Here is a 16,983-nt window from a genome sequence, read left to right as displayed (position 1 = left end):
TACAGTTTTTGGAAAATCAAAACAAGATTGTATAATCAGATAGTAACATGTCGCCAGTTTATTTCTACAGAACACAACACATGTGGGAGGATTGTGCCTTAGCGCCTGCTCACAGGTCCTTCCGTATCCCCCTCTTCTTTCTATATAATAATATCAGCTGTGATTACCTGGGGCGTATCAATGCATACCCCATGCAAGTGCATGTTTACTCCCACAGGGTACATGCAACCCCATGCAGGCAGTCCCATTGATACCTATTGGTTCTCCTAACTTGACATTCGTGCATGTACGGGTGCACATCGATGAGCAAACACACTGGGGTAGATTCACGTAGGAGCGCGCAATGATACGGCGGCGCAGCGTATCGTATTTACGATACGCTGCCGTAACTTACATGAGCAAGTGCAGTATTCACAAAGCACTTGCTCCATAAGTTGCGGCGGCGTAGCGTAAATGGGGCCGGCGTAAGCGTGCGTAATTCAAATCTGGAAGGGGGCGTGTTTTAAGTTAATGTATGATGACCTGACGTGATTGACGTTTTTACGGACGCCGAATGCGCCGTCCGTGTACATATCCCAGTGTGCATTGCTTCCAAGTACGGCGCAACAACGTATTGGTTTCGACGTGAACGTAAATTACGTCCAGCCCTATTCACGAACGACTTACGCAAACGACGTAAAAAATTCAAATTTCAAAGTGGGAACGACGTCCATACTTAACATTGGCTGCTCCTCCTAATAGCAGGAACAACCTTACGCCGAAAAAGCCTAATGTAAACGACGTAAATACATTGCGACGGGCGTACGTACGTTTGTGAATCGGCGTATCTAGGTAATTAGCATATTCTATGCCGACAACAACGGAAGCGCCCCTAGTGGCCAGCGTCAGAATGCACCCTAAGATACGACGGCGTAAGAGACTTATGCCAGTCGTATATTAGGCAAATGTCGGCGTATCTAGCTTTCTGAATACAGAAAGTAGATACGCCGGCGCAGATTTGAATTTACGCTGCGTATCTATGGATACGCCGGCGTAAATTCTATCTGAATCTACCCCACTGTCTGTGTTAAGGCCATGCACTGCACCCGCACAAATGTGAAACTGGGAGAAGCAATTGCATCCAATGCGTCCCATTAGACATCAAAAGTACTGCCTGCATGGGGATGCACCACCTGTGCTTTTCCATGCAGGTAAACATGGCCTCACACAGGGTATGTATTGAAACACCCCATGTGACTGGGGCCTAAGAAGTGGCTGTCAAAATATTCAACATTTACATATGTGGACCTTTTGCGGGGGGGGTATAAGAAATGGCAATCCCCAAACAGGATATTATGCTAAATCTGTAGTTAAATAAGGGAACCAGGACCTTCACTAAGTGAAAGCGTGGGGATTCATGATAAAGTTGGCAATGCCTCTATCCAGGACAAGGCCCCTGTGGGGAATTCCTTCTTGGGAAATTAACCAGTAATCGAATCACAGTAATTTGGAAGCAGAGAAACTACTGCAACCAGCATATAACATTAACCATAAGCATATAGATGCATATCACTGTAGAAATAATATAAACTTCATAAAAGAAAAGATTCATAACAATACATACATTCAATGTACAAATTGATATTATCAGCAAAGGGCCTGATAGGAAGCCTGGTGGAATTATGCACATATACCCAGGTATATATAGCTATTTACCTCCAGAAGAATGTTGTAGCAAAGTGATGATGCAGCATCTGTCTTTGTGTTGGAGGCCTGAAAACAAGATCTGTGGTGATGAGAAGACCCTCCAGGTTTTGCCCAACCAGTGTGTAATGCATTCCTAGCAATCTGCCACTGTGCATGCAGTATAGTAATAGATACGAGGATTCAGCAATACATTGAAAAAGCTATGGGCAGCTGAAATTAAACTATTACAGCATAGAAATATTTGCATAATTGTCTCTTCTGATCTGGTATTTGTAGAATGGACAGGACATGCGGCTGAGACCTTCTCTCTCTCCACTTCCTCCTTCCAGGATTTTTTCCTAACAACCCCAGAGTCAGAAAGTGACATATACAGGGGGGCCCATCCATTAGGGGCATCCTCCCCACCCCCTATGTGCAGTGGATAGATTTGTGCATAGCAGTAATCTATCCACTGCCGCCGCGGCCACCCCCTATTCATGTGTCTGGTCCCTTTCAGGTCAACGGGCATATGAATTACAGTGGGCAGGATTTTTTTTAAGCACTGATTAGAGCAAAATGGGGTGGACTCTGGGTGCAGAGCATTGCATCTGGACCCCACCTAGGTGTGTTGCAACAGTGAATGAAAATGTGCTGTTGCAAAATTGATCCTCCTCCTGGCCAATCGGAAAGCAGGTATGAAACCTGTTTGCCAATTGGCCAAAACGTCTGGCGATCCTAATGGATGCCTAGCACCCAGAGGAGGAGAGAGGAGACACTGCAGAAGCTGCTCCAGGAGAGGACACCGGAACAGCTTTCCCCGAGCCTGCCAGACTCTCACTACCCACATCCAAGGTAAGGACAGAGGGTAGTGGTGGGGGAGCGTGTTAGTGTCACATGGGGGGGAGAGCGCTGCTCCACTGGACATACATAACTTTACACTGCAATGTAATACTAGCAGCTGACAGTAGAAGACTGCAGATCCCCAAACATAGAAATCCCATGGGAGCAGCAATTTAAGGCATGCCTCTGGGGATAATTGTCAATAAGCGCGGGTATTTCTGGGAAAATCTCTGCCACAATTGTGATAGCAATAACACTTATAGCTTGTTGTGTGCATTAACTCATATGATCATGCATGTTAAGATGTAGTTTCAATGTCAGCACGCATACACAGTAGGTAGCCAATTAGGCATGCATGTTGCCCTGTGGTGCACTAAAAAAAGCAGGTATGCTTTTTGGTCTAAGGATGCATGTTGAGTCTCCAAATAAGCGGGCATGTTCAATTTAAAGAGAAAAAACACTGCACTGAAATTTGTAAAATAAATAAGACAATCAGCATGTAACAGTCCACGATCCATCCAAATGTAAAAGAAAACAGGAGGGGACGCACTTGGTCATGCAGCTCCTGATAATCAAGGAAAACTCAGCACTGTGAAGAAGCAAGGGGCCAACCTTCTGTGTTAAAAGATGATTTAGTAGAAAGGCTTAATTAATAGACTGTGAACGCTACTTACAGTGCATAGGTCTATCACACAGCTGGATCACTGGCCATGGTTTGTTGGACTTAACGTTACTGCTGGACTCCTTAATTGCCATTGATGTGCTGCTGAATGGATACTTTCCTGTAACTATTTTTAAACATTTCTACAATTAAAGCAAAACTAAACTCACTTTTTTAGAAAATAGCCTATCAATTGATTTAAAAAAAAAAAAATATGCAGCTTACTACATTTTTCATTTAATTTTATTATCGTACCTGTAGGCCAGGCATGTCCAAAGTCCGGCCCGCGGGCCAATTGCAGCCCCCCTGGTGATTTAATACGGCCCCCTGGCAATTTAGATATCCATATTGTTTGTGGCCCCCAGGGCCACAAAAGATATATACCGTATTTATCAGCGCTGCCTCGGAGGGGAGAGGGAGGGGGCGGGACAAGTGCCATCAGATTACATGAAGAGAATCTCCTGTTTACTCAGCGGCATCTATAATAGAAAGTCCCTGTCTCATGGGATGCCATTGAATGACCGCTCTGTCTATAATAGGAGGCGGAACTTTGTATTAAAGAGGTAACCAAGTAAACAAGAGATTCTCCTGTTTGTAATCTAGTGACACTCATCCCCCCCTACCTGTCCCCTCCGAGGCTGCAGATGGGCATCAATCAGGCTGCACTGATGGCAATGGTAAGGCTGCATTCATGGTACATGTGAGGATGCATTCATGGCAATGGTGAGGCTGCATTCATGGCAATGGTAAGCATGTGCGTGTTATACACCAATAAATACGGTATATCCAAATAACACACCCAAGCTCATCCTTATTCCCGAGCAGGGCTCGGGGATTCGTTGGAGCCACAAAAGAGATATATACAGTGAATCCAAATAACACGCCCAAGCTCATCTCTTCACCACACGCAGCCATAAAGGCAAGAGAATTCTTGCTGGGCAGTGTATTAGTTGCTTGGATGAACACACTTAGACCAAATTTTAATGGTTCAAAGGATGTCAGGCAAAATGGTCGGCCCTCACGCATGTTCACTTCATCAAATCTGGCCCTCTTTGAATAAAGTTTGGACATCCCTGATGTAGGCCATTTGGCCCCCAGGACTCCCAGTTAGCCTTTTTGCTAAGATATGAAATCTACTGGACACTCACTTCCAGCATTGAGTGAAAAAAAAATGGTTTTGAATCCTAACAACAAGACACGATTTAGATAGAGCCGCTGATAAGGCAGTACAACTGGTCCTGTTGTTCTGGGCCCAGGACTCATCAGCTAAACAGAGGGGCATGGGTCAGCTTTCTGCCTAAATTAATAAATTAATTTTACTAGATCACACCCCTGCTCCTACTTTCTTACCAGGGCTTTAATTACATTTCCCTAAACCCCATAACGTCAACAGAGGGGCCCAGGAGGTAGAAGCAGAGGAGAAACTTTGTTTTTCATTTTTGGGGCGTAGGCAGATAAAGGCAGTGCCACTGTTCCACTGCATCTTGGGGGGTGGTGTAGGCGTGGTTGGGGGGGCTCAGTCAGCAAGACCATACCGGGCCCCATGATTTCTAGCAGCAGCCCTGTTCATGTAGGGAATGCTAACAGGTTTTTTTTGGCTAGGTTGATGAAGAGTCCCAAATGGCCTACAGATATGACAATAGAATTAACACATTTTTTTCAAAGCTGCACTAATTTTTTAATACCTGCTGATGCCCTTTGACTGCATAGGCTATTTTGTGGAAAAAGTTAACTTAGCCTTTAAGAGTATCTAAACTCAAAAACAAAAATCTAATATACTGCAACATTCCAGTTCTTAGATAAGGTGGCTACATTTGTTTTCCTTTTTAGTCTTTTACTGGTATTCCAGCCAGCAACATGATTCTTGAATTAGGGTGTCTACACTCCACTATATCTATGGAGATGCAATGTAGCCACCCTTAGACAACTGCATTGCCAAACTGTGGAAAAGGTAGTTTTAGATAGACTAGTAGATTTGGATTGGCTATACAAATGACTACAGAACTGAAACCAAACTCCAGCTAAAACATTTTAAGCAGTTACAAAAATGTTTTTTCCTTTTGGGATAAAGGTTTTAATGAAATGAATAAAAGCTGGTCATTGTAAGCACTCCTGTCAGTGTTAAACTCCTTTCACACTGGGGCGTTTTTTCAGGCACTTCAGCGCTAAAAATAGCACATGTAAAGCGCCTGAAAGAAGCTTCACCTGCAATCCCAGTGTGAAAGCCTGAGTGCATTGACACTGAGGCGCTGCACTGGCAGGGCGTCAAAAAAAGTCCTGCAAGCAGCTTCTTTACAGCGCTTTAGGAGCAGTGAATACACCACTCCAAAAGTGCCCCTTCCCATTGAAATCAATGGGAAGCGCCTGCAAAAGCGCCTTGGCAGCGGTGCTTTGTGGGTGCTTTTTACCCTTTATTCAGCCACTGGCGGGAGTTAAATGCTCCCCGCTAGCGCCCGAAAAATGCCAGTAAAGAGCCGCTAGTTTTAGAGGGGCTTTACCAGCGTTTTTCGGGCGCTAGCTGTCCAAACTGTCAAGCCATGAAATGACTGGTGTCATAGCTGATCATGTGTGCAGCACCATGTCAACTGCAGGTCCAGCAGAGGCCAATATGGCAGTTTCCTTTCCTGTAAATCAGTGGTCTCCAAACTGCGGCCCGAGGGCCGGATGTAGCCCTTTGCTTGACTTTATCCGGCCCTTGGGGCACTATCCCTCCCACTGATATGAGACACTATTCTGCCATCTGACAATGGAGCACCATTTCTCCCACTGACGCAACTAATAGAGCACTATTCCTCCCTATGATACCAGCAAAGGGAACTATTCCTCCCCCTAATACCAGATGTTTACTAACAATGATGCCAGGAAAATTTCTACTCCCGCTGGCCAAAGTCCGGGCCTCGAAGAGTCTGAAGGACAATAAACCGGCCCTTTGTTTAGAATGTTTGGAAACCCCTGCTGTAAATAATAGGATGGTTTGTTTTAACCCTTTAACTGACATTAAAAAAAAAAGTAAACAAAAAAATAAAATAACAGGCTTACTGGCTGGATCATTACGTGTAAATCAAAACAAAAAAGCCTAAAAACGAATGCAGCCATCACATCTGAGAATTGGTAAACTTATATATTACATTCATGGTTTTTATATATTGCATTAAAGGTTTTGGGTTTAGAAACAATTTAAGGCATGCCTCTGGGGATAATTGTCAAGATTGCCGGTGTGCTTATGCCAGATCTACACTGATCTTTCAAGCCTTCAGTTGGCTTGTATATTAGCTGATCGCAGGAAGGTTTAGTTCCACATCTTTTATTATATTTTATGGCACGGATTCACATACGACTTACGCTGACGTATCTCGAAATACGCCGCGTAAGTCTAAATGTGCGCCAGCGTATCTATGCGCCGTACCCACAGAACCAGATACGCCTGAAAATAGGCTTTATCCGACCGATCTAACTTTCCTACGCCGACATATCGTGGGCGCATATTTACGCTGGACACATCTGGCGCTCCCATTGATTTCCTATTCAAATATGCAAATGAGGGAGATACGCCGATTCAGAAACGTACGTTTGGCCGGCGCAGGCTACGCGCGATGCGCGTAAGCTGTACGTCCGGCCTAAAGTTACCCCTCATAAAGCAGGGGTAACTCTGCACCAGACTTGCACAGGTCAGCTGGATAGCAGCTACAGCAGCCCCATTACGGACGAGCTGAGCAACCACACTTGCAGGACAACACATCTGTATGCCAACATGCCAGGGGCAGCCGTAGTCATAGCACTACTGCATCTACAGGCACGTAGGTGGGCACGGGAGAGGATATACCATACGCGCATGAACGTCTTTGGCATGGGGGATTCAGGGGTGTATTGCATCTTCAGATTCAGCTCTGATGCCATCCTGGAAATAGCCACAACCCTGCATGATGACATCACCAGCCAGACACAACGCTTACATGCAGTGCAGCCACTGGTCAAGGTACTGGCAACACTGCATTTCCTCGCCAGTGGATCTTTTCAGCGTACAAGTGGAGTCGTGGCTGGGATGTCACAATCCATCATGAGCAGATGCGTGCACCAGGTTGTCCCCGCAATCCTCAGATGCATGTCCCACCACTTCATCAAACCCACCCATGAGCACCTGCAGCAGAAGGCAATGGCGGATTTCTACAGAATTGCAGGATTCCCATGCACCGTGGGGGCCATTGATTGCACACATGTGGCACTACGCCCCCCCCTGTGCCACAGAGCACATATACCGTAATCGTAAGCATTGGCATTCCATCAACGTACAGGTGATAGCCGATGCCCAATGCCTCATATTGCACGTCCGTGCCAAACACCCAGGGGACAGCCACGACAGCTACATATACCGTCAAAGCACCATCCCGACAGAATTCGAACAGAATGTGTACGGGAACAGCTGGCTGGTTGGTGAGTGACATGGGTGTCAGGCATGACTGTCCGAACCCATGATGCAGACATCACGAGGGGCACATGCACGACTAAAATCCTCCTGTCTTTTCCCTTCCAGGTGACTCTGCATATGCACTTGGGCCCCATCTCATGACTCCATTCTGGAATCCCCAAACCAGAGGAGAGAGAAACTACAATGCTGCACACATACGTACCCGTGCAGTGGTGGAACGCACATTTGGCATTTTGAAGTCCCGTTTCCGATGCCTGGATAAGTCCGGGGGGACCCTGTTGTATTCCCCAAACTTTTTGTGCCAGATCATCGATGCATGTTGCGTGCTGCACAACTACGCCATGAGAAAGGGCCTGGAGATTGACATACGTGATGACCTGACCCCCGAACCACACAGTCCCCCCCTAACCGAGGCTACCCCGTCTGCTGAGGGAAGAGCAGTTAGGAGATGCCTCGTGGTAGGCATCTTTGCACGTTAAACACACACATTTATCATGGAACAAGGAGAATGCACGCATGCACACCACTGTGGTCCCTAGCTCACACACCACATCCACCTCACATTGGATTAGCCCAAGTCCACCATGCAGGACTTGGGAGCAGCAACGCCGCGCCAAGGCCCCAATGGTGTCGCTGTTCATTCATACCACATTCACACGGTCGTGGGGATAACTTCTCCCCGACGAACCAGGGTGACACCCCTTTGCCGGCAGGAATGTCACCCCCACATTCACACACCAGTCACACTGTAGCCTGCACTACTGACCGTGTGCATACAATACCAAAATAATATAACTCATAACCTGAGTATAAAAGGAAAATAATATATCTCATAACCTGAGTATAAAAGGAAAATAATATAACTGGCACTCATTTCCCCTGACGTGGGCTACGCCTGGTGCCAAGGCTCCTGGTCCTCAGTTGCCTGGGGGGAGCCTCGGGTGGGGGGTGGGCATCGGGAGGAGGATCATCCCCCAGTGTCTCCCTGGCTGGCTGGCTGCCTGCCCTCCAATGCCAGGGCTATGCGGGTGAGGACCGCATTAGTCTGCCTCCCCTCCGCCTCAATGGCAGCTGTATTGGCCTGTATGGCCACTGCCAGGCTCCTGACCTCTGCCACAAGGCCTGAAGTTGTGGCCTGCAGCTCCCCCAGGCAGGTCACTATTGCTGTGCAGTTTGCACTGACATCCTGCAGGCTGTCAGTGATGGCGGTAGTCTGAGCAGCCTGCTGGGTGAGGGCCTGCTAGACAGCCAGTGTGCAGGCAGCCTGGGTCTGGGCCGAGGAGGCCAGGCTGTCTGCCACACGGCGCATGTCACCCGCTACAGAACCCATATGGCGGGTCTGCCGGGCCTGGTCCCTCGCCAGATTCTCTTCTAAGGCCTCAGGATCACCCCTCGTCTTCCTCATAGCCTTCCTGGGGGCAGTAGAGGCTTGGGGCCGTCTGTATGGGGAGGCCCTTGAGGGGACTTCCCTGATGGAGGAGGAGGAGGAGGGGCTTCCCCTGATGGAGGAGGCCCTTGGGGGGCTTCCCCTGATGGAGGAGGCCCTTGAGGGGCTATCCCGTATGGAGGTGGAGGTTTGGGAGGGTCCTGGGATGGGGGTCTCCTCCACAAGGTATATTCCTTCCTCCAGAGTACCCTGCTCCTCCTCTACTTCTTCTAGAGGAGAGGTGTGGACACTGTCATCATGGGATGGCGTGGGTCGCCCAGCAGCCAACGACGGCCCAGCTCCCTCCAGCACATCTGTGGATGACACAAAACAATCACATGTTGGTGGACCCACACACTTGTCACATGTTCCCTTCCACCCCCACACATGCTACACACCGGATAAGAGATAAAACACACTTACCTGTCCTCAAGGGCTGATCAACTAAATCAAAGCCCTCCAGGCCCTCCACCTGCTCCCTCTCCAGGCACCTGGCTATGACCTGCTCATCAGGAGTCAGCCTGATCTTCATGGCTGGTCCACCTCCTGTGCCCCTGGCGTGCCTCCTGATCGTGGCCACCTTCTCTTTGACCAGACGCCGCAGATCGTTTATTTTTTTTGCAATGTCCTTTGAGGACTGAGTCTCATGGCCAAGGGCATTGACCTGCGTTGTAATCTCAAGCAGGATCTCATTCTTACGGACCTTGCTGGTCGTGCCACTCTCAGCACCATGGAGGTACTTGTCGTGCCTTGACATGGCATCGATAATAATAGCCTTCTCCTCTAGTGTGAAGTTTTTTTCCTCTTATCCTTAGGCCCAGTCACTGGTGCATACATGGCTCTGAAATCTGAAAGCAAAAGTACCTACACCAAAACAACCAAAGCTGCTGGTGTACTTTTGCACTCGACGGGCGCATGTCTGGGCGTATTTATGCACTGGGCGTAGACGGTGGGCCGGCGTATCTCAGGGGTTACGCCGGGCGTAGTTGTGAGCTTGCGCAGAGGGGTGCGGGACATACATCCACGTCACGGCGCATGCGCCGTTCGTTCGGCCCTTCATTTGCATGGGGTCACACTTCATTTAAATGGATCACGCACACTTCCTTCCTACTTTGAATTACGCCGGCTTACGCCTACGAATTTACGTTACGCCGGCGCAACGTTGGGAGCATTTGCTCTGAGAATACGGTGCTTGCCTCTCTAAGTTATGTTGGCGTAGCGCATATGAGATGCGCTACGCCGGCATAAAAATGCGCCGATCTACGTGAATAAGGGCCTATGTGTGTTATTTACCTGTACAAGTCTACCTTGTGACATCTGAAATTTCTGGGTCTGCTCCTGGTTGGCACCATCTTGGATGTGTTACAGTAGGAGCCCCAGCACTCAAATTAATGCTGTATAGTATTTCCCTTTGCTCCTTCCCCAACAGCTACATACTGGGTTTTGTAGGGAGGTGAGCAGTGGAGAGGTTAAAGCGGAGTTCCACCCAAAAGTGGAACTTCCGCTTAAACCACGCCTCGCCCCCTTACATGCCACATTTGGCCTGTAATTTTTTTTGGGGGGGGGAGTGGGGGCTTTAGTACGAGTGGGACTTTCTTGTTTCCCGTATTGCGTCAGAGGGGGCGGGGTCACCCGTACACGCCACTGGGTAACCCCACGGATTTTCTCCTTGCGTCAGAGGGGGCGGGGTCACCCACGCACGTGACAGGTGACCCATCCTCAGCTATAAAAGAGCTGTCATGGCAGGAGAGCGTCATTCGGCCAGGCGCCTCCTATGGAGGCGGTATCGTTCGTAGTGGCGGGGCTTTTTTTTCTCAGTATCGCTCGAGACTGGATTACATTGTTGGAATTTTTTTTTTTTATAAAGGACTTGTCCCAAGCTGTCCCAAGCTGTCCCAACACTTTTTTTGTGAAATGATAGGGGTACAATGTACCCCGTTACCAATTCACATAGGGGGGCTGGGATCTGGAGGTTTCCAATAACCCCCCCGCCCGCAAACCCCCACAACCAGTGCCGATCCTGACCTCCCTGGGGCCCTAAGCAAAATGACATGGCACATTAAAAATGAGAAGCGGGGGGCGCTGACGACAGTGACATGTCACATTAAAGAAAGTTGAGAAGCGGGGGGAGGGAGTGTTCAGCTGTCGGAAATGACATCTTACATTAAATTGAGAAGCGGGGGGTGCTGACTTCTTACCTCTTCTCCCATGCAGCCAGCGAGTACAGAAGCGGGGTGAGGGGGGCAAAAATTACTTCTCACCAGGCGGGGCCTCTAGTAATTTGGGGGGCCCTTCGCAACTTTGCGGGGCCCTAAGCGCCTTGCATAGTGAGCCTATAGGGCGGATCGTCCCTGCCCACAACCACCGGGCAATGGTTGCGGTGATGAGGCTCTTGTCCCCATCAACATAGTGACATCCTCCCCATGTTGAGGGCATGTTTTCCTGCAGCCTGTCAGGTTGCATGCTCGGATAAGGGTCTGGTATGGATTTTTGGGGGGAACCCAACGCCATTTAAAAAAAAATTGATGCAGGGTTCCCCTTAATATCCATATCAGACCTGAAGGGACTGATATGGAATTTGGGGGGGACCCCCACGCATTTTTGTTTTTTTTTATTTTGGTTCGGGGTTTCCCTTAATATTCATACCAGACCCAAAGGGCCTGGTAATGGACTGGGGGGGGGGGGGGGGGGACTCATGACGTGTTTTTCAATGACTTATCTGTATTTTTTTAAATGATTTTTTTTCCTTTAGAAATGTCATTTTGTGCAGAGACTGTTATAAACACGCGAAAAACAGGAGCTACTTTACAGGCAAACTATAGACACCCCCCAGGTATGAAATTTTAAGGAATATTTCACTTTTATTGTTTCACTTTAAGCATTATTATCACTGCTCCCGAAAAAACAGCCGTTTTTAAAATGTTTTTTTGCATTGATACATGTCCCCTGGGGCAGGACCCAGGTCCCCAAACACTTTTTATGACAATAACTTGCATATTAACCTTTAAAATTTGCACTATTGATTTCTCCCATAGACTTTTAAAGGGTATTCCGCGGCTTCTCGAATTTGCAGCGAACACCCCAAATTGTTCGTAGAATGGGCGAACAGCCAATATTCGAGTCAAGCTCATGTTCAACTCGAACATAAAGCTCATCCCTACCATATGTTCTAGTCAGTTCTCACCTTGTGGCCCTCCAGGCCTGAGGCTTCATTGCTGCAAGCTCTGCAAGTAGGCCCAGAAGCCTGCCTGGGGCCTACTAATCCTGAGGTGGCCCTAGGCTGTCTTGCCTGTTTGGAAGAAGCCGAGCCAAGCTGAGGAGATCCAGGGGAGGACTCTTGCTGTGTGAGAGAGCCAGGATGAAGGCTGGTCTCTCAGGAGGGCCTGGAGACTCTGTTGGAGGACGCACCAACATTTAAACTACCCAGTACTGCCAGGTCGGCTTAAAGGTTCTGGAACTGTGAAGCTGTTCTACAAATCTAATTCAAGGTAACTAGCGCCTGGCTGCTAAGTCTGTGAGAAAGACTTATCCGTGAGTGCTACTGGCTGCTAAGTCCTGTGAGAGAGGCTTATCTAGAAATCATACCGGTTGCTAGGTCTGTGTGAGAGACCTATCCAGGTAGCCAAGATCTTCTAAAAGAAAGCTGCTTTGTCTTTGGATTCAAGGCGTCTGTAAGTGATCTGCTAAAAGGTATCTGAAACCTTCCCTAACCCTCTATCCTATTACTGCTTCCAAGTTCTTCATTAAAGCATTGAAAATACTAAAGCGACTGGCGCCCAAATTCTGTTCTAACTTCCCATTATAGCCATGGACTCAGCCCTGGGGTGAATGTAAGCTCACTCCCTGTATCTGGAGGTGCCTTTCTGCTCTTAGTAGACCCAGGGGGGCGCTACATTTTGGCGCCCAACGTGGGGCCTGGCGGAATAAGTTTGCCGTTGTCCCTAGCAACCAACTGGAACTCAGGAATTTCAGCATGGCACCTTTGGAATTGTGAACTGTTTTCTTAAGTAAAGCCCTTGAGATTCTTTCCAAAGTGCTGCACTATTCACTGGGGGAAGAACCCAATAGTCTATGCTAAAGATGGGTTCCTGGACTTTGTCACTTTCTCCAGGAAACAGGGGTTAATTGCAAGATCACATTTCTGACTGCATGAGCTGTGGGCGGGGCAAAAGAAGCCCGGGAGCTAAGTGATTAGATGAGCAAGTGGGAGGAATCATTACTTGCTGCTGCGTGAGACGCTGTGTGTGTGTCTGGCGCTAAAGCGAGAAAGTTTGCTGTTACTACAGGGAAGATCAGAGCCCAGCTATGGCTGATTTTTCTCTTGTGCAAACTACAGTGGGGTCCAAGATGTTCTCTGTCAGCACAGTTATATTTTAAAAATATTTTACTTTGACTTTGATAGGAGGAGAGAGCAGAGGTAAACTATTGCAGTTCCCTCATTTTTTTTATTTCAGGCTGAGGGTAGGGAGGTGGCCTAGCTTTAGTGTTCAAAGTATATGTACAGTGGGGCAAAAAAGTATTTAGTCAGCCACCAATTGTGCAAGTTCTCCCACTTAAAAAGATGAGAGAGGCCTGTAATTGTCATCATCATAGGTATATGTCAACTATGAGAGACAAAATGTGGAAACAAATCCAGACAATCACATTGTCTGATTTGTAAAGAATTTATTTGGAAATTATGGTGGGAAATAAGTATTTGGTCACCTACAAACAAGCAAGATTTCTGGCTCTCACAAACCTGTATCTTCTTCTTTAAGAGGCTCCTCTGTCCTCCACTCATTGGCCTGAATTTAGATACAATAGTGTATCTATCGGCGGGCGTAACGTATCTCAGATACGTTACGCCGCCGTAAATTAGGGCGCAAGTTCCGTATTCAGAAAGAACTTGCTCCCTAAGTTACGACGGCTTAACGTATGTGGTCCGGAGTAAGCCCGCCTAATTCAAATGTGAATGATGTGGGCGTGTTTTATCTAAATTACATGTGACCCCACGTATTTGAAGTTTTTTACGAACGGCGCATGCGCCGTCCGTGAACGTATCCCAGTGCGCATGCTACAAATTAACCCGCAAAAAGCCAATGCTTTCGACGTGAACGTAAATTACGCCCAGTCCTATTCGCAAACGACTTACGCAAACGACGTAATCAACGGAAAATACGACGCTGGCCCGACGTCCATACTTAACATAGGATACTCCTCATATAGCAGGGGTAACTTTACGCCGGAAAAAGCCTAACGTAAACGACGTAAAAAAATGCGCCGGGCGGACGTGAGTTTCTGAATCGGCGTATCTACCTAATTTGCATATTCCTCGCTTGGTGTGAAGAAATCAACTGTGGGAGCAATAATTAGAAAATGGAAGACATACAAGACCACTGATAATCTCCCTCGATCTGGGGCTTCACGCAAGATCTCACCCCGTGGGGTCAAAATGATCACAAGAACGGCGAGCAAAAGTCCCAGAACCACACGGGGGGACCTAGTGAATGACCTGCAGAGAGCTGGGACCAACGTAACAAAGGCTACCATCAGTAACACACTTCGCCGCCAGGGACTCAGATCCTGCAGTGCCAGACGTGTCCCCCTGCTTAAGCCAGTACATGTCCGGGTTTGGTAGAACCAAACAGTTCTACCAAACAGTAGAACTGTTTGGTAGAAACACAACTCGTCGTGTTTGGAGGAGAGAGAATGCTGAGTTGCAACCAAAGAACACCATACGTACTGTGAAGCATGGGGGTGGCAACATCATGCTTTGGGGCTGTTTCTCTGCAAAGGGAACAGGACGACTGATCCGTGTACATGAAAGAATGAATGGGGCCATGTACTGTATTGTGAGATTTTGAGTACAAAGCTCCTCCCATCAGCAAGGCCGTTGAAGATGAAACATGGCTGGGTCTTTCAGCATGACAATGATCCCAAACACACAGCCTGGGCAACGGAGGAGTGGCTTCGTAAGAAGCATTTCAAGGTCCTGGAGTGGCCTAGCCAGTCTCCAGATCTCAACCTCATAGAAAACCTTTGGAGGGAGTTGAAAATCTGTGTTGCCCAACATACCAGCAACAGTGTGTGACAACCTTGTGAAGACTTAAAGAAAACGTTTGACCTCTGTCATTGCCAACAAAGGATATATAACAAAGTATTGAGATGAACTATTGATATTGACCAAATACTTATTTTCCACCATAATTTGCAAATAAATTATTTTCAAATCAGACAACGTGATTGTCTGGATTTGTTTCCACATTTTGTCTCTCATAGTTGAGGTATACCTATGATGACAATTACAGGCATCTCTCATCTTTTTAAGTGGGAGAACAATTGGTGGCTGACTAAATACTTTTTTGCCCCACTGTAAACCCTTACCTTGAAAACAACATGTTCAGTTTAAAATAGAAAAGAAGGGCAAAACATTTGTGTATATGTATATAAGAAGCATTCTAAATACCTTTTTATTTATTTATTTTTATAAGTGACCACTTAATCTCTGTTATCGACTGCATAAGGGGTTTAAAAGGTGGGGGGGGGGAGAACAGTAGCACACAGGACTTCCCAATGAATGGCTGGGGGCTGTGTCAGCACAAGTCTTGGCAATCGGAGGACAGACAGGCTGTCGTCCCAGCAAAGCCACAAAACTGACCATGTTAGGATGGATGCTCTCCATCCTAGCATTGTCAGTTTGAAAAATTATGTACTGTAGTTTCCAGGAAGCAACACTGAAGGAAAAAGATACAGTGTGAGACTAAAAGCCTGGGGAGGAAGGGCTGCTGCAGGAGGAGAGGAAGGCAGAAGTTTGGGCTAGAGATACAGAATCTCACATGAAGAGGAAACCAAGGGTGTACTGAGGCTGGTGACATTGCTAAATGCTGGTGCTGCCTGGTGCCAGAGACTACTGTGTCAGAAGAGAGACATTTTGCAAAGAAAACTAAGGCTAAGGCCCGTACACACGATTGGAAATTCTGACAAAAATGTTGTCGGAAATTCCGAAAACGTCAAGAATGCAGTCACATACAACACGTACGACAAGCCGAGAAAAATTAAGTTCAGTGATTCCGAGCATGTGTCAAATTGATTCCGAGCACAGCAAATGTCCGATGGAGCCTACATACGGTTGGAATTTCCGACAAAAAGCTCACATCGAACATTTGTTGTCGGAATTTCCGATTATGTGTACGCGGCATTAGAGGAGACTGCTGCTCCTGAGTGAACGAGGGAAACAGTAGCATCCATTGCAGAACATCAGAGGATGTCCTGAATGCTAGTTGAGCCTGCTGCCTGATCAGGGAGCAGGACTCCAAGGACACTGTACAGAGCAGATGCCCCTGGTGACACAGAGTGGTGGGAGGCCACTCTGTGTCACACAGAGTGGTGGGAGGCCACTGGCCAACCCTGATTTACACCTTGATAAATGAGGGAAAAAGTTGTCTGTTGGGAATACAATGGCAGTGCCTGCACCAGTCCTTAAAGGGACATGATCACTTCACTATAATCGTTGGGCCCCAATGAGCTGGTCAGTTGAATAGGGAAGCATAATCCTGGCTGATGAACTGTTATTGTGGCATATATATATACATTCCCCCCTCCTTCCCAGATAGGGTTGCCCCCTACAGGTTCAGGAGGGGTTGTGTTTTATAACATTTATTGATGCTACAGCATATTATTCCTATTGCTTGGCACAGGAACAGGAGGTGCAACACGTCAATTGGCTCCTTAAAAGGTAAGCACCACAATTTAATTTTTGATTGTCACTTGTCACATCGCCTGCCACCAGATGAAGCTTGTCACTTGCCACGCTGCCTGCCACCAGATGCAGATTGTCACTATCCTGCCACCAGCAGAAGCTTCCCACTGTTGCATGCCACCAAAAATACTAGATGCAGCTTGTCACTTTTTACTTGTCATTTTGTAAAGGCAATTTTAAGGCAGGCAACAGGGACAGCAGATCTGGCAATCTCTCCCCAGCTTTTC

The sequence above is a fragment of the Rana temporaria genome, chromosome 1 (assembly GCF_905171775.1).
Source record: "Rana temporaria chromosome 1, aRanTem1.1, whole genome shotgun sequence".
Lineage (NCBI taxonomy): Eukaryota > Metazoa > Chordata > Amphibia > Anura > Ranidae > Rana > Rana temporaria.
This window is presented reverse-complemented; position numbering follows the sequence as displayed.